General features: G+C 42.9%; 1 protein-coding gene across 4 annotated transcripts in view; it reads left to right on the top strand.

The window, feature by feature from the left end:
* Positions 1-23,657, top strand: part of MET (MET proto-oncogene, receptor tyrosine kinase) — a 141,687-nt gene that overhangs the window by 2,687 nt on the left and 115,343 nt on the right. Inside the window, exon 2 of one of the 4 annotated variants that reach the window (XM_054023677.1) lies at positions 19,011-19,137. The exons of the other annotated variants lie outside the window; for them this stretch is intronic. The gene's annotated coding sequence lies outside the window, so the exon portion shown is untranslated. The remainder of the gene's footprint in view (positions 1-19,010; positions 19,138-23,657) is intronic. 4 annotated transcript variants of the gene reach the window in all.

Below are 23,657 nucleotides of genomic sequence, written 5' to 3'. Positions count from 1 at the left end.
TGCAATGGGAAACAGTAATTAAGGCCTAAGCCAATTAGAAACCCAAAACTTAGTACAGGTTCATTGAGAGGTTCATGAACAAAGAATTGTTAGCAAATTTTGGCCTCTTACCTTACCAAGTCTACAAGTCCCCAACATCCTCTTTCCCCCTCCCTACTGTCTCTGAGACCTGTCCTTCATTTGCAATCTTCTGGGGGATTGCATGGTGACCTGCAACCCCCTTCTGCTGTGTCCATTGCTGTTGGGGGGCCAAGTGGCTTTTTCTCATCCTTCTGTGATCCGCCAGGTGGCTGCTCCACATTGTTTATCTCAGAAGGGAAAGCCTCTTCTGTCTGCTGGACCCCAAATCAGAGTAAAGACATTCTGGAGATCACCCCATCCAACTGGCAGCTGTAAACACGCCTGAATCTACAGCAGCCGAGGGAACCTGGTGCCTGAAAGCTACCTCAGAAATCTGGGCTTCCCTAGATTCAGTGCAGACTCCAGGGCAGTGTCCACACAAGGAATTCTGGAGGTCTCTCTCAGGACCCAGCACCCCTTTGTAGTAGGCACCTATCTTAACTCTACTCACTCAAGAGAGCATGTTGGGACAGGCGTAGTGTCTTCATGTGTTTGTACAGTGCCTAGCACAATGGGATCCTGCCTGGGATCTCTGGGCACAATAGTAATACACATAATAAATATTAATAATACCAATGATAAAATGGGGAGATAAAAAAGCAGTCACCTGGTACCCTTTGAAGATCCCAGGATGAAGACACGAAACACTGGTCCCAAGGAGCCATAAGAATCCTAGTTCCAAGGTGTGTTGGCGGGGAGGGAAGAGAGCGGGGAATTCTAGGGATATTTGCCACCTGACACTCTGAACAAACGCATATGGGTTTCTTGTCTGCAAACCAGCTCTCCCAGCTTTAGTTCATGAAACCCATGTGACCAGGTTCCCCACACTTATCTCCTCTTTGGGCTACATTTGAAGCATTGGTACAGAGACTGAATGTTTAACAGCCCATTACCAGTCGGTGGAGCCATCATCTTGTGCATCTTGTCTGTAATTGCTACAGTCTATGATTGCCTCCTTCATACAATTTTTAGCCATTGAATTCACAGTTTGCAGATTCTAGCCATGCTCTTTCTAGTTCCCTAGTCTACCCAAACCTCTCCACTCCCACGTACTTCTATGGTGTACTTCTATCGCCACTGTGGAGATGAGCTGACCACTGTGTAAAGTGTCGATCTGCATGGCCTGCCCATCCCCCCCAATGTGCAGCCAAACCATCAGAGTTCTGTTTTGTTGGGCTTTCTTTCTAAAGAATATATTTATCTTAGCAATGGTTTTAACAAATCTATACCTCATCCACAGCAGCTAACACAGGCATGTTAGCAGAAACCATTTTTAAAGCAGTTTTGTCATCCAGGGGAAATGTAGTGTAGACAGGGCCTTAAAGGAATAATTAGGTGACTTCTTTTCCCCAGAACATTGGGCCTGTTTTATGTAGAGCTGTTTGAAATCCCACAAATTCTCATTACTCTTAGAATCGCTAACCTTGTGTTGCTTTCCTTGTTTCAAATACCTTTTAGGAAATCAAATCAGGGTTGCAATCTAATTTCTAAAGGCATTCACACACATGGTATGTGTGCTAACTTGTTTCCTTTAGCATTAACAAATCTCCCAAATTGCCAAGCTATTTGCCTTCAGGAGTACTATTATGTTGTACCGGAAGATAGAGCATTTTTCCTGTAATTTTAAATATAAAATAAAAGGTAAAGTTATTGGGCCAGATTGATCTAGGGTGTAATGCCTGTGAAGGAAAAGGTGTTGTTTTAACAATGAATATTGCTCAAGGAGATGGAGGGCCATTTCTTGTTTTGTTTTTAAACTACACTATGATATTGTTATGCTACCTGATGTGATCAGATAGTGCCTACTACAAAGCCCATTGCAGTCTATCCTGTTGACTCCAGTGGGCTTTGAATCAGGTGGGTACTGTTTGCACAGATATTTGGGTTGAGACATGAAACTGAAGCAAGAGAATTTGAGGCACTTGGTAGTTACTCCTGGGAGAATTCTGCATCACTGCGCATGCGCAGAATTAATGTCCCCCGCAGATTTCTTTGCTTCCCAGCAGAAAAATGACTTCTGAAACCGCAAGAATGGTCATGCGCCCACTTCCCGACAGTGCAGGCAGGTCGGTTTGGACACCCACAGCAGCCAGTAGAGATGTAAATCACCACTGGCAGGAGGTCCGGGTAGTCATGCATGTGAGAGAGACACTTTGTCCCTCTCAACTGCTGTTGCGGCATGCTTGGCCTGGAGGGGCAAGGCTTTGGGGTTGTTTCTGAAAAGGGAGACGTGGGGCAGACTCTGTTCCCTCAGGCAGACGAGAATGTAGCAGCCTACCTGCTTAGTGAATTGTTCCCATTGTTCTTATTGAATTCCCCCAGGAGTATAAAACAGGTGTAAAATTTTTTACATTTTACATTTGCATTTTACACTCCTTTTACATTGCCAGAGTGATGTAAAGGAGCCTTATTGTAAAGGACAGTATGGCCTTATAAATGCTTATGGTGCTTTACTGATTAGAATGGTCTAAATGTTTGGAATGAAAAAAATTCCTATCAAAATGTGCTCCATGAACTGTTTTGCTACTGATCTTTTTTGGAGATGGTCGGTCAGTAGCCAGTATAAATTGTGAGTTTGAGTCCCGAGCCCTCACTTGCTCTTCAGTTGCCTATGATGTAACACTAAGCATATGGATGCATATATTTGTTGACTAATAACTAGAAGTAAACGGTCAATACTAGCTACATTACTATTAGGCAGAGGGGGTTTGGTGATTTCCTCCAATGCTCCCCACTCCCATTTTCCATCCATTGTATTGTAGTTTAAATAAATTACAAAAATAATTGAAACCAGCTGGATTATATTGCATTATTTTGACCAAAAAATATGCAGAATTTTAAAATATTATGCGCAGAATTTTTACTTTTTTGGCACAGAATTCCCCCAGGAATAGGTAGTGTACAGTTTTGCTAGAAGATTTCAATGACAATGGTTTTCATAACATACCGATATCAGGAGTTCTCAAACTTCATTGCACTGCGACCCCTTCTGACAACAAAAATTACTACACGACCCCAGGAGGGGGGACCGAAGCCTGAGCCCACCCAAGCCCCATGGCCCAGGATGGGGGGCCAAAGCCTGAGCCCTTCCACCCTGTGCAGGTGGGGGGGGGGGCAAACTGAAGCCCAAGGGCTTCAGCCCCAGGCAGGGGGCCTATAACCTAAGCCCTGCTACACAGGGCTGAAGCCCTCAGGCTTTGGCCCCAGGTGGTGGGGCTCAGGCTTCAGCTTTGGCCCTGGGTCCCAGCAAGTCTAAGCCAGTCCTGGCAACCCCACTAAAATGGGGTCGCAACCCACTTTGGGGTCCCGACCCACAGTTTGAGAACTGCTGTGATATATAATAGTTGCAGAAGAACTTCAACAGAGAGCCTTTGAAGTATGTTTTACAGTTGTATGATACAGCTTCTTCTATTAGCCCTAGGGAAATCAACATGAAATAGATGTTTTTTGTAGGGGAGGCAATCCTGGAATTCATCAAATTCGGATGAAACCTTATGTGAAATGAAAAATACTTAAATGCTATGCCTTCAAAGAATTACTAGTTTATTCAGGTTCTGATACCATGCCCATCATTGCGGTATTTGATTCCCAGCAGCATTCTGTAGTGTATGCCACAGCTGCAATTCTTGTCTTATGAGCTATGTCTGCATAATTTTTTTTCCTGTATGGTAAGGTACAAATAAGGATTCATATCTTAGTCACTCTTCTCTACTATAGCTCCTTCATATTAATGCCTATCCTACTAAACAGCATCCAACTTCTTTTGACATATGCTGGCATAATTTCTGCTAAGGATCAGTGATCTAGCTTGATAAATTTAAAAAAATAAGGCATATAACTAAATATATGACATTTATTGAAATTCATTTTTTACCACGGAGCTACTTCATTTCAAACATATTGAGAATAGTAAAGGATTGCAGATGCAATTTGATTAAATCTTCAGTTGTTACCATTTGCCTTCTGAAAATTGATTTCCCCCCCAAAGCTTGACATGCTTACTGATTAAAAACCATGCACAGACTAAGGCAGGTTTCATTTGTTTGTGTTTGTATGCCATCCATGCAAGTTCTAACAGGTTTTGAAATGTACTGTAAGTCTGGTATACTCATAACCTACTGGAAAGGGTGAACTTACTTAGCAATAGCCATTTTTGTTTTAAACTACAGGATGACACATCTTTAAATTCTATTGTGTCAAGAAAAACACCTTCTTACTGTGGAGAGATTTCCTGTTTGTGCGTGTTTGCTGGAACTAAACCTTCCCCTGTGTGTTGGCCAAATTTTTCTTCATAATCCAAAATGATAGTTACAAGCTATCCCATGAGCTTACTTTTTTGGACAGGATATAGTACTTATTTTTACAAAATAACTGTGCATTTGGAACTGATGACAAAGTATAGGGGCCAAATTATGCCCTTGGTTACACTCCCGAAACCTGACTGAGCTTATTAAGGTTGCACAGGTGTAAATCAAGACAGATGTAGGTGACTATCTTTTATTGATACAGTAACACATTGTAAGTTTCTCATTTCCCACATGTAGCTTTTGACTGAAGACAAATACTAATGATCCATAGTACGTTCTTCCAATGTTCCACAGGGGCTATGGTTGCCAAATTGTAATTGTTCAAAATAATAAATAGCTGAAACCATAATTTTGGCTGTGACTAGAAAGTCACTTGAAAAAACATATAGAAACTTTTCACTTTTTTATATATATTATACTTATTTTATTTATTAAATATATTTTATGGGCATTTGGTTTCCTTCAAACAATGTTCATTTGAAACAACTCTCTGGGAGTGGGAGAACCAAGCCTGATGGGTTCTGTGCTCATTGTGCACCATGACTGTTTTAAACTAATGGTCACATTTTCCAAAGTGTGGGGTTCCTGAACCATACTGTGCATGGTTGAGTCAAGAGTAGAGCCCTGCAGCGGGGCTAGGATCCCACCCACTGCCATAATAGCGGAAGCAGGTAAAATGTACTTTGTTGCAGCAGGATTGGATGGGCAAAAAAAAACCCAACTGTGGTAATTTGTGGGAAAACATTAAATCTCTTGTCAGTTTGTCATAAATAGAATTTTAGTAATGTAAAGCAAGTTTTTCTTTTTTTAAAAACAATAAAGGTTTTAATACTTAAATTTAAGCAAGGGATAGAAAGAGATTTGATGTCTGTTATAACAGGAGCCAAGATATTTTTTATTCTTTTAATGGTAAAAATTATGTCTGAATTCCGAATATGAGGAATCTGTCTCTCTTGCGGGATCTAATGTTTTTGCAGGTGGGAACGGGATAACAATGCAGGAGCAGGTGGGAGTGGGTATTGCGGGGCAGGAGCAGGATTAAAAAAATAGTCCTGCACAGGGCTCTAGTCCAGAGTCTGTCTTGGTCTGCTTTCTCCTCACCACAATTCTCCCCTAATGACCCATTGACTCTGTTAGAGCAGAAAGGTTAAAACTTGACTTTTACTCATTGATTTTTGCTCACTCAGAAGTGGTTTGCAGGATTGGGTCCAACAGCTCTCATTCAGTGCTGAGAATTTTGGGCAATGCCTCCACCATCAAGCCCCATTGGCTCCAATAGTTAGGGCTTTTCTGGGTAAATAATTAGTTGTAATTTTTTCTATAAATAAATAAAGACATAATGTTGGGAAATATGTATTTGGGTAAAATACATATTTAGAGATATTTTAAACAATGTGCAGCAGCTGCTTAATATGTTTTGAGAGGTAATAAATAGGCTATCACCCTCTATTCTTTTATATCCTTCTTTAACACTTAGATGCCTCTAAGAAATCAGCCAATTTAATCGTGGCTGAGTTGAGCAGCAGATGGGGATAGCTGATACTTTTAGCATTTGACCAGAGCAGTTGTCAAAATTTGGGGAGTTGTTTCTGTTAGGAGGACATAAGAATGGCGATAGTGGCTCAGACCAATGGTCTGTGTAGTCCAATATCCTGTCTTCTGACAGTGGCCAGTGCCAGATGCTTCAGCGGGAATGAACAGAATAGGTAATCAGAGTGATCTATCCCCTGTTGTCCATTCCCAGCTTCTGGCAATCAAAGGCTAGGGATACCCAGAACAAGGAGTTGCATCCCTGACCATCTTGGCTAATAGATTTAGGAGAAATTATTGGAGCCAGGAATATACAAAGTTCTGTTTCCCTGGACACAATAGGAATCAAACAGGATAGAGATCTTTGCTTGCAGTTCCAAAACTCTTTCAAACAACGCTCATTTGCAAAAGCTCTCTCTAGGCTTTTTTTTCCCCTCATGGACACACTCCCAGGCTGTGTCATCTTTGGCTTTCTGCTTCTTCTCTTGGTCTGCTTCTGTGGTGGATTTTTTTGCTGCTCTCTCTCTTGCACACATATGTCCCGTTAGTAGAACAATACCCAGTAAACCCCCTCTGCCTCCATATGCCTTGCAGATATATGACTGTTTTTTGGGTGGAGGCTAATACTGTTTCAGCTAGCTGGTTCCATAAAAGAGCTGAATGGTATCTTACCACTACTTTAAATGAAAGAGAGTTGTTGCACCCACCAGTTTCAATAAGGTTTAATCCAACCCATAAAAATAATTTTAAAAATTGGAAATCTATATTAACATCGGATGTATTTGAATGCATCCCTCTTCCCTCACCGCTCCCCCATATGTTAATTGTTTTAGGGCTAGACTGAAGCTTTGCACAGTGTATGCAGCAGAACAAAGCTGTGCTGCCTTAGGAGGAGCCCCCGGGAGGAAGTCACAGTTTCTCCCTGGCTCCCACCCCTTTGCTCCTGTGAAGACGTCATTCGCTATAGCCCTTTACCAGCTGTATGTTCCTTCTCTTTTGGACCAGCTCAGTTCTGCTGACTAGTGCCTTGAGGAAGAGGGACCTACTTGAAGTGGAAAGGACAAGAGGAATAGTCCCTGCTCTTTTCCCCTCCCAGCCCAAACCCACTGTGCAGGGATCTGTAATATCGCTACGGTGACTTACTTCTCCTTACTGCCCTAGGTGGCCATGTTAGGAGCCAGGCACAATCTGACCCTTAAGTTGTAACTTTTGTGGCACGGGAATCATGGGTGAAATCTGGCCCCATTGAAGTCAATGTGAGTCTTGCCATTGACTTTAATGGACTCTGGATTTCACCCCAACGCTTTGCATGTGTTTGTACAGTACATAGCACAATGGGGCTGCAATCTGCAATATAAATAGCAGAGCTGGATGAATTTTTTCATTTGAAATATTTCTCTGATGAGAAGAAAATTCTTCTTTTTATTGTTGTCAAAATGAAAGCTTCCATGGAAAAGGGCGGATTTCTCCAAAAAAAAGTTTATAGAAACAAAACATTTTCTGCCCAGGTCTAATAAACGGTCAATAAGAACAACAACCTGTTACTGTTAGGCTGACCACCCATCCCAAATTGGGTGGAACAGGCCCAAAATGCAGGAATACTTGGAGATGAATCAGGATCAAAACTTTGATACTGCCCTTATTTTTATGGTGAAATTATGGAAAAGCCTAAATCTAAATATCCCCCTCTGAATCTGAAGTTTGTGGCTTGGTCTCTTTGTAGATTTTACAATAAGTGTAATAAAATCCTGTATTTGTAGAGGAACAAATTTTTGCACTCACACTGGTATAAATCTGGAGTAAAACCACAGACTTCAGTTTATTCCAAATTTATGCTGGTGTAGGTGAGAGCAGAATTTACCCCATCTATTTAAGACTTGATATTTATCTGAAGCAGAACTAGAATCTCTTTTTTGAAAAACACAGTTACCACATATATTTTTATATAACTTGTACCCCCTACCTCCCAAAAAAATCAGTTTCTGTAAATCAGTTTAGAGAAAGCATGATAAATACCAGAAGGAGAGTTTAATTAAAGACAATGAAAGGTGACAGTACTTGAATATATGTCATAAGTTGATTAATTACCTCTCCAAAATGTTATTGAAAATGATAAATGAATTACTGGACTAGTATTCAGGCTTTCTGGCAAATTCTAAATGGATTTTAATTTTAAATACTACAAAATACTGTGATGCAAATCCCTTGTTTAAAATCTTTAGATTCTTTGCATTTTTTCCTAAAAATCAGAGCTCTGTACCTTGTTGAAAAAAGTTTTGTATTAATGCTTCGTGTTTGGTGGCGCCATAGGTATCATCCTTCCAGATGTCCCAAAAACTGTAGTTTAAAACTAATACCATCAAACACTAATATTGTTTATGTACATTTAGTGCTTACAAAATTGGGCCATGATCTTTTAATTAGCCCTTCACAGGCATCCTGGGGATACCCAGGAGTCTGTCTATCTAAAGCTCATTGCAACATTGTGGACTTTGAAATCCAATAGACCTCCTACTATCAAAGACTATAAGGCTAGGTTTTGCCTTAGATATGTGCTTAGCTCCTACTGAAGTCACTGGGACATGCCCATATGCATTTAAGGATAGAACTTGGCCCATAGTAACTGATTGTTCATAATGGTTATCTTGATTATTGGTTAACCCTTCTGATGAGAGTAAACTTGCCTATGTGTTCCGCCACTACCTTTGGGCAAATGCGCAAGAGTGTTGCATCAGAATAAATTTTGTCCTTGTTTGCATACACGCTGCTCCACATGCTCAGCTTATTGGTACACGGGCTACATCTGCCAAATTTAGGACCCCATCTACACCTAAACTCAGGTAAAACTCCCACCAACTTTAGTGGGAGTGTCGCATGTGTACTGAGAGCAGGCTAGAGCTCTCATTTACACCTTGACCCCATTTTTTCTAATCTGAGTATTTATAGGATTGCCAGGCATCTGGTTTTTAACTGGAATGCCCAGTTGAAAAGGACCCTGGCGGCTCCAATCAGCACTGCTGACCAGGCCATTAAAAGTCTGGTTGGTGGCGCAGCAGGGCAGGCAAGGTCCCATCCCTACCCAGCTCCACACAGCAATGGGAAGCGACTACATGTCCCTCCCCGCACACACACACTGTACTATGGTTAACACTTTCTATTCAATTCCATGGAACCTCATGGGTTTCACGTTTCTCAAACTCTATAGGATACTCCATAAGGTTCAGGATCTTGTGTTCAGGGAGGTGGCAAATTGCTGGATATGTGTCAGGGTGAGGAGAAGGAAGATCATAGAAGCAGCACTGTCCCCGCCCCCCCAATCAATCCCTTGGAACTTTTATGGGTAAGTTAATGCAGCCCCTGCTGGCAGTAACTTACTGGGTTTTCCTAGGATTACCATACGTCTGGATTTTCCCAGACATGTCTGGCTTTTTGGTCCTCAAAACCCCATCCAGGAGGAATTTCCAAAAAGCTGAACATGTTAGGGAAAATAGGGAGGCATGGTAAGGGGACCGCCTCCTCCCCGGGCTCCAACTTTCCCAGCTCCCGCCGCTCTCCACCACGCGCCGGGGCTGAAGCAACTTCCCCAGCGCAGTAGCAGCTGGAGCCCGGGGAGGAGGCAGCTGAGCGCTCGGATGCCACCCGCCACCTCTGTGCCCCCGCAGATCGAGGAAGTTGTTAGTTTTGCTGCAGCCACTCGCACTCAGGCAAAAGGCGCTTGGGGGACCCCGAGTGTGAGTGGAGTGGCTGCAGCAAAACTAACAACTCCCCTGATCTGCAGGGACACAGAGGCGGTGGGCGGCATCCGAGCGCGCAGCCGCCTCCTCCCCAGGCTCCAACTTTCCCGGCTCCCACCGCTCTCCACTGCGGCGGGGGCCGAAGCAACTTCCCCAGCGCAGCAGCAGCCGGAGCCTGGGGGGTGGGAGGGAGGAGGGAGAATGCGGGGTGCTCAGGGGAGGGAGAGGAGTTGGGGCGGGGACTTTGGGGGAAGAGGCGAAGTTGGGGCGGGGAAGGGGCGGAGTTGGGGCAGGGGCGGGGAAGGGCTGGAGTTGGGGCATGGCTGGGGCCCCGTGGAGTGTCCTCTTTTTTCAGTATTGAAATATGGTAACCTTAGTTCCCTCCATTCTGTAGAACAATAAGTAGGAGGAGGTTTTGTAGGAGTCACACTGAGAGGAATCTGGAAAGATGGAAATCAGCATGGAGGTGTATGACCCTCACACTGATCTCCATAGATCACATGTGTATCCAAATTCTTCAAAGGTTCTGCTGCTTTGTGGGGCTGAACTCCCTGTTTCTTCTGCAGGGTGGGAAAGTGATAACATAGTGCTGGGTCATTATCTGTCTGAAAGACTACTAATTCCTTGTGAATCTCTGTCATTTTAGTTTTTTCTGAGAATGTGTTTAGAAGATTAATCACATGATTTTGTTTCATAAACCTTAAGCTGTCATGATAAAATCTGCTTGTGAGTAGTTCAGTGTCATGTTTGCTGCTTCCAGAGAAAATAACTCTTTTATTTATTTTTTTTAACTGAGGATTTTTTTGCTTTCAAAAAATGTATTTTTCGGAAAGTAACACCACAGTACTTTCAAACTAAATATGAGTTGGGCCAAACTGCCTTCAGATAAGCACATACAACTTCCATTGGCTTTGGTGGGAGTTCTTCCGGCTTATCTGAGAGCAATGTTTGGCTTGAAGTTCCTTCTGGCTACAGCAGAAGCTAATACAACAAGTGAATTGTTTCTACAGTACAAAACCTCTTTCAGGAGACAATACTGAACAGTAAGAGAGAGCTGAAGATTAAGAGACCTGTTTCCCTACTACTTCTTGGTGAATCTTTAGCATTTTTCAAATTCAATTCGGAACATAAGTTATTGACTGAGAAATACATATGTATTGTTAATGGGGCTAAAAGCCAATCAGTCAAGTCTCTGACAAGTCAGTGTATTTATAGGTAAGGCTACGTTTTAGTCAAGTATTTTTAGTAAAAGGCACGGACAGGTCACAGGCAGTAAACAAAAATTCACGGCCCGTGACCTGTCCATGACTTTTACTGTATACCTCTGACTAAAACTTGGGGCTTGGGTGCTGGAACGGGGGGCGTGGCCTGGGGGCATCATGGGTGCTGGCAGGGGTGTGGCCCAGGGGGACGCTGCAGGTGCTTGGGACTGGGGGGAGTCACAGCCCGGGGGGTGCCACGGGTGCTCAGAGAGGGAGTCGCAGCCTGGGGGGCGCTGCAGGTATTGGGGGGGTTGAATTGATGGGGCTGGGGCAGGCTCCCTACCCGGCTCCTGGGAAGCAGCGACTCCAATTCAGCTCCACGTGCTGCCTCCACTCTGCCCCAAACCCCGGTTCTGGAGCTCCCATTGGCTGGGAACCACGGCCAGTGGTAGCTGTGGGGGTGGTGCCTACGGGCACAAGCAGCACGTGGAGCTAGGACCTGAGAGAGGGGAGTTGCTGTTGCCCTTCCAGGGAGTCTCCCCCTTCCCCAGGTAAGCACCACCCCGCCCCCCAGCCCTGACCCCCCTCACGCCCAAACTCCTGCTGCTGAGGGGGGGAGGGCCCCGAGAGTGCCCCAGCAGTAGCTGGTGTGCCAGGCCTGGATGGCTGCCTGCGCTGCTCAGGCGACCCCTGGGCCAGGCGCCCTGGCCGCTGCAGAAGTCACAGAGGTCACGGAAAGTCATGGAATCCGTGACCTCTATGACAAACCCAGAACCTTATTTATAGCGAATTCAAAGATATTTGAAAAAACAATGCCCATGTGCATTAATTAATGCTACTGGGAAATAATATGTTTTTTCACTCATTCATTAGAGAATAATTAATTTCTTCATTAAACAATATGTAAGATTTTTAAAGATTTATTGTTTTACTCCCTATCATTCTTTTGACTTATGTCCTGCACATCTCATTGTTTGTCATGTATCAAGTGTTGCTCATTTTAAATGATGAAATATTGAGATTTTGTTATCTTAAAAGTTCTTCTGTCTCTTAGGATGTTTAAGGGCCCAATTCTCCAGTCCTTACTCAGCTAAACTCTTACTGGAATCAATGAGAATGTTGTCTGAGTAAGGGCTGCAGGACTGGGCCTTTAGTTACTTGGAAAAGGTGGCACATTCACAATAGAGGGATATGCCCAGACAGGCATGTTGTTTACTCACTTCCAAACCCAGGCTTTCCTACAAATATCCAGGTGCATAGTAACTTAGACCTGCCACTCCCCCATCCCTGGCAGCTGTATCCTGTGCAAGTTAAAAGCCCAATTCTGAACCCTTATTCTAGTGAGTAATTATGAGTCACACAAGCAGTCCAACTTGGGATAAATGTCTGATTCACAGAAGTGCAGGCAAGAAACTTCAGCTTGACTTCCTGACCCAGTTACATGATCTGGGTCAGGGATCCAAAAGTCAATACTCTTGGTACATCACAGGGTTCACTGACTGATGCCAGGGGCTGCTATTAAAGCACTGAATTCAGTGATGTTACTTATTTGACAAGCATTACTCACTGGAGTAAACATTGCAGGATCAAGTCCTAAGTAACACACATATACCAAATAAGCATCTGCTAGTTTTACCCGTCACTTTATTTTGCTTTCAAGTTAGCAGGTCAAGTTAAAGACTAAGGGCTGGTCTACCTTGAAAACTTACATCAGCATAGGGGTGTGAAAAATCCACCCCCCTGAAAGAAGTAGTTGTGCCGAACTAACCTTTGGTGCAGACAGTAGAATTCTTCTGTCGACCAAGCTACAGGCTCTCAGGGAGGTGGATTAACTACAGAGATGGGAGAACCCATCCCATCACTGGAGTGAGTGTCTACACTGAAGCACTACAACGGTGCAGCTGCAACACCGCAGCTATGCTGCTGTAGCGTTTTAAGTGTAGACATAACTTAAGGGGGAACTTTGTCTCTAACTTGTCTTGCCCTACTCATGTGAAAAATACAAACTGCCTTGGCTTCATTAGGATTTTGCTTTCAAGTTAGTTAAACCTTTTTTTTTTTTTTCTTTTCTAGTGAAGGTGCAACCTTATTTTATGAAAGCTGAGATTCTGGAGCACAGGTTAGCAATCTGGGGTAGGTGCTGTTATGCTGTAGTGTCAGACACCGGCCGATTTCAAGCCCTTATTTGGGACTCACCCGTACTTTTTGTAATCTATTTATATACTTGCAAAATCATGCAGATCCCTGAGGTTTGTAGGATTCTGTCAATCAATAACCACCAGCATGTCTGTGGCAGGATTTAACATGTGTTAGTTCATTGTTAGTTTATTGCTCCCAAATAGAGAACAGACTCCATAATTAATGAATTTATGTAAAATATCTTCCTCGTGAAGACTAACAGCAACTGAAACACATCACACACCTATATAGGTGCAATCCAAGCCCAATATAAGATAGGCCTTGGCCGCCTGAGAGAAAACCTCTTGTTCTGCCCCAGCAACTGAGAAGCAGTCTCTGTGCTGAAAGTAGAGTGCTTTTGGTGGAAAGCCCTCAACTCTGGAATGTTTAGTTCAGCAGGGCCAGAGTTTATTAGCCCTTCAGCTAACTCTGCTGGGCCTGCCTGTTCCTTGTGGGAATGGGTAAAATCAAGGCCTTGATGTTGAAGTTTTTAAATTGATTGTACATGCAATATTTTTTTATAGAAACTATGCTTAAGGCTAATCTCTGCCATCAGATCCAAGGCTACTCTCCAGTTTTTACTTGTAAGTAGTATAATACTTAGCACATTATATTTTCAAAGCATTTTGCAAACATGAACTTACTTATCCTCATGTCACCCTTGTGTGAAAGATAAATGATCTGAAATCTGGAAGCAGCCTCTTTGCTTATCTTACAAACTCCGGGAATCCTGCTTTTCAGCTCCAAAAGGGTCTCCAAACCAGGCATGTTTTGGCCTAAAGAGGAGTCTGAACAAGTCTGAAATTAAGTGAAAATCATTTTACAAATGACCCTTAGGACTACTGGTTGTGCATTTTAGCCTTCTCAGATATCTAGCCAATGGAACTATCTGGCTTCAAGTCTCTCTTCACAGCTCAAGCAGTATCAGGAGCACATATTTTGTTTATTTCAGTTTTACTACTTAATAGACATCTATCCCAAGTGCTCAGCACTCAGATAGGAGCTTTAAACTGATCCAAAATGGAGGAGAAGCATAAACAAAATGACAGCAGATCCCATCCAACACAAAGACAGACACTTAGCATGAAAATAAACCCACCCCTGCACTCTGACCACTCAGCATCCCAAAACTCTGCACCAAACAAATGGGCTTTTCAGATGATCCTAGAGCGACCAGATGTCCCGATTTTATAGGGACAGTCCCGATATTTGGGGCTATTTCTTATACAGGTACCTACTATCCCCCACCCCCGTCCCAATTTTTCACACTTGCAATCTGGTCACCCTAGCAGGTCCTGAAGTCAGCAGATTGGGGGGCTTTCAGAATAAAAGTGGGGAATGAATTCTATAGATGATGGACCCTCAAGAGAAAACCCTGCCAACAAGAACCAAGTTAGTTCCAGCTCAGCCGTCTCCGCTGATTGTAACAGTGTTGCACAGGAGAGAGCTGGCCCCTTAGATAGGCTAGTCCCAGGCAATTTAGGGATGTTTAAATCATCACCAATACTATAAACTCTTTCAAAACAGATCAGTAAGCACTGGTGTCATGCTCACAGCATGCTATTTTGCTTAAAAAATGGGTCAGCAGTAGCTCAGCTTCTAAACTGAGTTAAGGTGTGTGACCCTGTCTGGAGTACATTGTAATAAGCTAATCTTGTTGTGAGAAAGGGAAGGTTAGCATTCAAAAGAGAAGGTCACAAGCACTGAGCCTAAACACAGGTGGAAAAAAACATTGCACCTATTTGATTATCCAAAAGCTACTGGAATCTACCCGGACAACTCAAATTATTAATTTTGGTAACATATGATGGATATACACCACCAACCAACGGTGCGTAGAAGAAGGTAGTTCTGTTTTTTGAAAGATTTAGCAATTTCAGCATTTGGCTTTGTTCTGAATCAAAACAAACACTGAAAATTTTAGTTTTATGAAGGAAAATTCTGGGGGGTGGAGGAGAAATCATGTTGGGGCAATCAAAAGGTTTTGTTTCAACAAAATAGTTTTTTATTTCAACTTTATTTTGTAAAGTACTAAATTTAAAAATATTCAAAACAAAAAGTTGTATCCAAATGAAAAATTGAAATATTTAATTTTAAAAAATGTCAAAATCAGATGCTTCACCATTGTAAGAACTCTTTTTCATGGTTTTCTTCCAAAAATAAAAATCTGCAAAATCAATTTCACAGATCATTTTTATTTCAATGGAACCACATACTCTGACAGAATATGGTCCATTCTCCAGCCAGCTCTAGATATCTGAGAAGGCTAAAATGCACAACCAGTAGTCCTAAGAGTCATTCGTAAAATGATTTTCACTTAATTTCAGATTTGTTCAGACCTACTTTTTAGGCCAAAACATGCCTGGTTTTGGAGACCTTTTGGAGCTGGAGAGCAAGATTCCTGGAGTTTGTAAGATAAGCAAAGAGGCTGCTTCTCCATTTCCTCTGGTTGCTTCCCCCAGCCCACCATTATCACCTTAGTCTTTAAGGCTCAACCTGCTTAATCAACTCAGTCTTATCTATGCACCAATCTGACCTAAATCAGTGCTTCTCAAAGTCAGGCCATTGCTTGTTCAGGGAAAGCCCCTGGCGGTCCGGGCCGGTTTGTTTACCTGCCGTGTCCACAGGTTCGGCTGATCGCGGCTCCCACTGGCCGCGGTTCGCCGCTCCAGGCCAATGGGGGCTGCGGGAAGTGGCGTGGGCCAAGGGATGTGCTGGCCGCCCTTCCTGCAGCCCCCATTGGCCTGTAGCAGCGAACCGCGGCCAGTGGGAGCCGCGATTGGCCGAACCTGTGGACGCGGCAGGTAAGCAAACCATCCCGGACCGCCAGGGGCTTTCCCTGAACAAGCGGCGGCCCGACTTTGAGAAGCACTGACCTAGACAGTGATGGTAGTCAATCATCGTGTCTGGGCTAAATGAGATGTTATATAAAGGAGGGTGGCAGCAGCCTACTGAAAATACCTGACTCTGTGGGCTTGTCTCCACTTAGCATGGATTGACGCTGCGGCGATCGATCCACCGGGGGTCGATTTAGCGGGTCTAGTGAAGACCCCTCTCCCATCAACTCCGGTACTGTACCGGAATGGAAAGCATAAGGTAAGTAGATGGGAGACTTTCTCCCATGGACCCAGCATGGTGTAGACACCACAATAAGTTGACCTAAGGTAGGTTGACTCCAGCTATATTATTCACATAGCTGGAGTTGCGTAACTTAGGTCGACTTTACCCTGTAGTGTAGACCTGCCCTGGTTCTCCTCACTAACTCTCCTCATAGACATATTGAAGAAGATGGGTGAGGACACAGACCATAGACAGCCCTTAGGACAAAAAACGCAATTGACCAACACTACTATGGACTCTCAGGGCTTGTCTACACTTATTGGGGGATCGATGCATGGCGGTCGATACATTGGTGGTTGATTTAGTGGGTCTTAGACCTGCTAAATTGACCGCAGATCACTCTCCCATTGACTCCTGTACCACACCGGATTGAGAAGAGTAGGGGGAGTCAACGGGAGAGCGTCTCCCATCGACATCGCATGGTGTGGACCCCACAATAAGTAGATTTAAATACGTCGACTTGAGTTTTGCTATTCATGTAACTCAAATTGCGTAGCTTAGATCAACTTTTCCCTATATTGTAGACAAGGCCTCAGAGAAAATGATTAAATCACTTGGCTATTCTGAGCATTTGTGCTGCATCTTAGAGGACTTCAGGGCTGTGATATTATTATAATTAGATGGCATCAAACAGGCATGTAGACAAGTAGCAACTTAATATATGTTATGTACATAGATTTGATCCTTTATGTTGGCTTCATGTTCAGATAATATTCTATCTGTGAGCAATAAACATTGAGGTGCAGGACATTGTTTAGGAATTAATAACTGGCTAGGAAGAGTTATTGGCTCTGGTACAGTTAAAATCATTAACTGATGACTAAACCCCAGGAAATGCCCTGCACCAGGATCATTCATAATTGCTGTTGTAATATTTTGACCATCTCTGTACTTTCCCTGGGTTACTTATTATTTACCTTTTTCACTTTCATTTTATGACCCATTCCTTTCTCTTTATTATTCCAGTATGTAAAACTGTTAGCTTTACTACAAGTATGGAAAGGTGTACAAAACCTGCTTTAGTTCAGTGCAAGAACTAGGCATATGGCAAGAACACAAAGGAGAAGTAATACATCAGGGTAGTCAAATGGGTGGAAATAAAACTCTGCTTATAGCCAGGCTTGCCTACTTGGATCTTCATGAATGCAAGGATTGCATACCAACCAAGTTAGGCTGCCCCTGTTCTGTGCAGACCACTACAACATGTTTGCACTTATGCAAGCAGATCTTCAAAAGGACCGAATTTGTCAGGAACATTGAAGTATCAGAAAACTGTTTCCCAACAGGGTGGCTTTTTTTACTTATACCAAAAGTGCTGTTAAAGGACCCACATCTTTACTTGAGATTGTGTGCCTTGATCAGATATAGGAAAAGAAGTGTTTACCTATGATGAAATTTAGTGTTCTGGAATATGCAGGGCTCATTTATAGAAGACACTACATAGTCGCATATTTTTATCCCTAGTGCCTTCTATCCATGAATCTCAAAATGCTTTACAAACAATGTATCTTTAGAATCATAGAAATAGAGACCTTAAGAGGTCTTCTAGTCCATCCCCACTCTCTACAGAGGAAGGATTAAGTATATACAGACCATCTCTGACAGATGTTTGTCTAACCTGCTCTTAAAATCCTCCGGTGATGGGGCTTGTACAACCTACTGTAAGTGGTTGGGGCATAGACAGTCTGGCCTAGTGATCACTGCTGGGCTAGTGTCAGAGTCAAGGATGGCCACGAGGTGTTAGTCAATGTGCAGTGATCAGAATAATTGCTAGAGCTGGGATCAGTAGGCAAGAGTCAGCGTCAGAGTCAAGCCAGGGTTGAAGACTGGAGATTAGGAGTAGTTACCAAACTGAAGTGAGTAGACGAGAGTCAGGGTCAGAGACTGGAGACGAGGAGGGAACGCAAGGTCTAGAACTACAGCAAGTCAGAAGCCTGCATGGTTGCCCAGACAACTTCTTGGGCACTCCCCAAGGTTAAATAAAAGTGTGGGCCAATCAGAAGGCCACAGGTTGCTGTTGCTCTGGCCTCTTGTGGCAGTACTTCCTGCAGCTACATCATTCCTTGAAGGTGACTGCATAGCCTCATGGTGGTGGTGTGGGAACCTCAGCTATCCTATGCTTCACAGACATGGGTTCTAATCCTGTGTCTCCTTATATCTACTTAGCTATCCTGCTCTAATGCTTAACTTTCCTTATAGTTTTTCCTCAGATCTAACCTTAATTTCCCTTGCTGCAAACTCATATGATTACTTCTTGTCCTACGCTTGGTGGACATGGAGAACTAATGATCACTGTCCTCTTTGTGACAACCTTTTACATATTTGAAGACTGTTATCATGTCCTGACTCAGCCTTCTCTTTTCTAGACTAAACATTCCCAATTCTTTCAATCTATCCTCGTAGGTCACATTTTCTAAACCTGTTATCTTGTTGCTCTCCTCTGGACTCTCTCCAGATTGTTCACATCTTTTTTCAAGTGTGGTGTAACACCCCTGTGAGGTAGGCTAGACAGGTATTGTCATCTTTATTTTATAGACACAGGAAAAAGAAACACACAGAGGTGAAGTGACGTGCCTAAGTTCATGCAATAAATCTGTGGAGGAATTGGGAACCCAAAGCTCTTGACACCCCCTCCTGGGCCTTAGCCACAAGACCTTCCTTGCTCTGTATTCTGAACAATAACAGATCCAATACTAAGCATGACCTCACCCCCACACAGAGCTCCTATTGCAGTTTTCAGGATGTAGGGCCCAATTTGCAACCCTTTAATTGAATGACACTGACCTATGTGTGTTGTCTCACTGAATTATTTTCTACAGCGGCAGGTCTTGAGCCTGTGGTAGAACTGGATTAATTTCAGTGCTCCTGGTGGTGAAGAACTACAAGAGCACCACGGATTTTCTCATAATTCAAAATGATCTGGACAAACTGGAGAAATGGTCTGAAGTAAGTAGGATGAAATTCAATAAGGACAAATGCAAAGTACTCCACTTAGGAAGGAACAATCAGTTGCACACATACAAAATGGGAAATGACTGCCTAGGAAGGAGTACTGTGGAAAGGAATCTGGGGTTCATAGTGGACCACAAGCTAAATAAGGGCCAGCAGTGTAACGCTGTTGCAAAAAAAGCAAACATCATTCTGGGATGTTTTAGCAGGAGTGTTGTAAACAAGACACGAGAAGTAATTCTTCCACTCTACTCTGTGCTGATTAGGCCTCATCTGGAGTATTGTGTCCAGTTCTGGGCGCCACATTTCAGGAAGGATGTGGACAAATTGCAGAGAGTCCAAAGAGCAACAAAAATTATTAAAAGTCTAGAAAATGACCTACGAGGGAAGATTGAAAAAATTGGTGTTGTTTAGTCTAGAGAAGAGAAGACTGAGAGGGGACATAACAGTTTTCAAGTACGTAAAAGGTTGTTACAAGGAGGAGGGAGAAGAATTGTTTTTCTTAACCTCTGAGGATAGGACAAGAAGCAATGGACTTAAATTGCAGCAAGGGAGGTTTAGGTTGGACATTAGGAAAAACTTCTTAACTGTCAGGGTGGTTAAGCATTGGAATAAATTACCTAGGGAGGTTGTGGAGTCTCCATCATTGGAGATTTTTAAGAGCAGGTTAGACAAACACTTGTCAAGAATGGTCTAGATCAGTGTTTCCCAAACTTGGGACGCTGCTTGTGTAGGGAAAGCCCCTGGCAGGCCAGCCCAGTTTGTTTACCTGCTGCGTCCGCAGGTCTGGCCGATCGCGGCTCCCACTGGCCACGGTTCACTGCTCCAGGCCAATGGGAGCTGCCAGAAGCGGCGCGGGCCGAGGGACCTACAGGATGCCGCTTCCGGCAGCTCCCATTGGCCTGGAGCAGCGAACCGTGGCCAGTGGGAGCCGCGATCGGCTAGACCTGCAGACGCAGCAAGTAAACAAACCGGCCCAGCCCGCCAGGGGCTTTCCCTACACAAGTGGCGTCCCAAGTTTGGGAAACACTGGTCTAGATAATACTTAGTCCTGCCATGAGTGCAGGGGACTGGACTAGACGACCTTTTGACCAGTTCTATAATTCTATGATAATGAACCTCAGCAAATACTGACTAGTATATTCCAAATGAATGCTGCTCAAAGTCTATTTTCTATTTTCCTGCTGTCGTCAACTAATAACACCTTTAAAAAGAAAAGCCATGTCCTTGTACCTCTGGATGTGGAAAACACTACTGTATTGACAAGTCCCAGTCCATCTGAAAATGTTAGCAGTATCACAGATTAACAATATGGACTATCCATTCTTGTGTGTTTGTCTTGTTTTTCAATTATTCTTTCAATACTTTCAGCATCTTTCTGATCTTTTCTCATTATGGGTTTGGCTCTGCAACCCTTACACTGAGTAGCACTTCCTCACACGAGTAGTCCCAGTGAATCTCAACAAACGCTGAATTCCAAATTAGCCCTTTTTGAACAATGTAACACTATCAATCTGCTTCATTCATTTGGAATGTACCAGTCAGCTCTGTCATTATGAGAGCACCTGTACTGCCATTGTAGTCCGTCACTAGCAGAAGCAATTAAAAACAAAAATTGTGCCACAGACTCAAAACCTGCCTTGTCCTTAGGATGTTAAGCACTACAGGAGGTTTCAAAAGAAATGCCGGAATTTGTATTCCACTGCAGTATACTTACAGTAAATTAATATTAAACAAGTAAAAGAATATATTTTTCTCCCTAGCAAAGGATAAATTGATTGTTTTGTGTTCTAGTATGTGTTAAAAATAAACCTGGCAAAACAATGAACACTCTTTTTACTGTAAACCACTGTAAATTACAAAAATATATTGGACTGTGTATATTAATTAATATATTTTATGTACTGAGTTTATAAATTTGTCTGATTTCTACTCTACTAGATTTTCATGTTAGAATGAATACAGTAAAGATCTTTCAGATCAGCCCAACAGGCTAATGAATTCATCTCTTGGAAAGCCATTGCACATATTGTCAGTATTGTTCAGATTAGCATTTCATTTTTAACATAAATCAGGACACTGATTGATTTCCTATACTTTTATTTCAGTGTATATAATAAATGTGCTTATCAAATGTTCTGGACACTTGCACATCAATTATATAAGCAATAGTTGGGCCAAGGTTCAGCAAACGAAACCTTCCCAAATTTTTGCAATGAAACCCTTCCTATGAGCAGGGAGAAACTAGTTAATGGTTTTCTAATGGCTCAAAAGTAAACACATTTACAGTTTTGCTTGCTGCTGATCAGTTAGTTATGAAAAAAATCACAAGCAAATTATGAAACTGAAGCGAATTCCATGCCAGTCTCAGTATAGACAGCAGTGGCAGAATACATCTTAATGTTATTGCCTTTACTTGAGTCTAAACTTGCTTCATAAATGAAGAAAGATTTATTTGACAAGAGTGGGATCTCACTAATTTGCACTAATTACTCAGACACGTTGAAAACTTTAATTTTGAAAATTGGCAAGTAAGGAGTGAAGTCCAAAACTGTCTCCCATTAAAGTCAACGGAGAGTTGGATCAGGCCATAATGTTTTATTCAAGCAGTTTGGGCTGGGAACTGTGTAGATCTGCAGTTGGAAAGGGGAAAGCATCCTCCTCCTTCCCCACGTTCATGGAGAAGTTCCACAGCTATTCCACGGAGGCTGTTTCAGCCTAATGACTGAAGTAAACCTGCACTTCTCTGAGGTACTCCCCCTGAGAGAGAGAAAGAGACAGAGACACACACAGAGGAGGACTGGATGATTCATTTAGCATGCCCATCCTCCAGCCTTGGCCTTACCTCCGCCCATCCCACCTTTGCTCCATCACCCCATTTATTCTGCCATGTATGGAGCTTGCGCACACACGAACCTGCCCTACCCAGCTCCCACCTTACCACAGAACCAGTTCCATTGCTAACTGATGCCCCACAGTTGGGGTGGACAGGCTGTATTTGCCCTCAGAGTAAGTCCACATTGAAAAAATATGTCATGTTAGAAAGCAGCTTACCACAACCACCTAACACATTTCTTAATATGACTGTCTGTGATTATCCACACCGGGCATGTCCTCACTGTACATTTGTACCTCAAATTAATTGGCAATCAATTAACTCAAGGTACTGAAGTTAGTGAAGATGAGCCTACTAAGAGCTAAGTAATGTTTAACATTCCGCTTAATCATTTCTCTGCCATTGCAGAGGCCTTGAACACTAGTGCACCTGGGTCCCTTCTATTCTCTGCCTGTGCTACGGAATCATCTAATCTCCTGTGGGTTTGTTGTCCTTTGATCAAATTTTGGTTGTTCAGATTGGTGTGCAGGTGCTGGGTGGTGTTGGAGGCCTTTGATGTGCAGGGAGTTGGACTGAAAGATCTGATGGCTGTAAATTCTACGACTCTATGTCTCTAGTTTATTTGCCAAGTGCAGTTTTGATTTGATTAGATTTGCCATGCTCTCTATTAACTGCTCTGCACTGTATTTTGTCGAAATCATGGTGTCCTAGTAATGTGAGACGCAACTAATAAGATCTACAATCTCATAATTAATAACTGTAGTGCTCTGCTATTAAAACTTAGCTAAAAATGGGAAGAAGCCATCATTTTTGTGTGCTAATCATAGGGTTTGCAGATTAGTGAAATGTGAATTACCACAGCTCTGCTATATCCCACTGGAAAGGACCTATTTTAAGAACGTGTTTTCTAGTGTAAACTTGCCATTAACAACATAAGAATGGCCATATTGGGTCAGACCAATGGTCCATCTAGCCCAGTATCTCGACAGTGGCCAGGAAGAGTTGCTTCAGAGGGAATGAACAGAACAAGGCAATTTTTCAGAGATCAATCCCTTGTCATCCTGTCCCAACTTCCGGGCATTACTGTGTTTGTATATGACACAAACAGGCCCCTATCATTTCTTATCCGGTAATAAAGCAAGGAAAATTGAGATGTGCCAAATAACATACAAAAGCCAGGATTTGTAGGTTAAACAGTATCATTCTCTCTGGGGTTTTATGAAGTGCATTGTGATCAAACTAAAAAGGAAGAAAAATTGTTAACATTAATACCATAAGACCAAGCACAGCTATGGCATTTGGCTTCCTCACATGTTGCAAACTTGACATTACCTAGCAACTAGTGCTGATCTGGAATATCACTGCAATAAACGCAACATCCTCATGACCATCAGGAAAAGGTATTGCACTTGTATTCTTACAAATGATGACACAGTGTGAATGAGGCTTGTCAATGGAAAAAAGCTATCAAGTTCCCAGTGATGGATGTTAGTCACTAGCACACAAACTCCAAGTACCAAATATGTATGGGAAGCATCAACCACAGCACTTACACTGCTAGCACCACGGGCTGACCAAAACCCAATTTCTCATGGGTAATATGAGCTAGTGTCTGCTGAGGGATGGAAAAATGGGGGCATTGTGACAGGACCTTTGAAAATATCCACTCACAAAAGACCGA

Source organism: Malaclemys terrapin, chromosome 1 (assembly GCF_027887155.1).
Source record: "Malaclemys terrapin pileata isolate rMalTer1 chromosome 1, rMalTer1.hap1, whole genome shotgun sequence".
In the NCBI taxonomy this organism is placed as follows: domain Eukaryota; kingdom Metazoa; phylum Chordata; order Testudines; family Emydidae; genus Malaclemys; species Malaclemys terrapin.
The sequence above is the reverse complement of the archived record's forward strand: the minus strand, read 5'-3'. Positions and strand labels throughout refer to the sequence as shown.